The sequence below is a fragment of the Penaeus monodon genome, chromosome 30, assembly GCF_015228065.2.
Source record: "Penaeus monodon isolate SGIC_2016 chromosome 30, NSTDA_Pmon_1, whole genome shotgun sequence".
Lineage (NCBI taxonomy): Eukaryota > Metazoa > Arthropoda > Malacostraca > Decapoda > Penaeidae > Penaeus > Penaeus monodon.
The window spans coordinates 27993067-27993551 of record NC_051415.1 but is presented as its reverse complement, the minus strand read 5'-3'; positions in this window follow the sequence as shown (position 1 = coordinate 27993551).

Below are 485 nucleotides of genomic sequence, written 5' to 3'. Positions count from 1 at the left end.
AATATATATATATTGACCAGTTGTGAAATTTCTTGCAAGATTCAAAGTCTACGGAACGTTGCTAGTGATTTTTGACGAATCTCATTGAACGGGTTAACACAAACGTGAACAAAAACCATTATAATCAGCGTATCTTTTATGCCTCTAATATTTCCCACGATTTCGTCCTGAGAAGATGAGATAGAAAACGACAAAGTAAACCCGACATCGTAATGCAACTCCAGCAGAATCTGCAATTAAAAGACCACTCCATCAATAACCCTTTAGACGGAGGCTGACGATTTCTCTTTGCTTTCTTGAAGGCCACTTAATTGGGAGCGTAAATAAACACTTCACTTCACTTCAGATCTTAACTTATCTCAATTGGATTTCGAAGATGAAAAGCTGGTTTCAAGTTCCATAGTTAAGGAATTTTTTTTATATCTGCGGTGGACACGGAATGCATTATATTTCTGTTTGCTTTTCATTCTTCCTCATCCAGACCG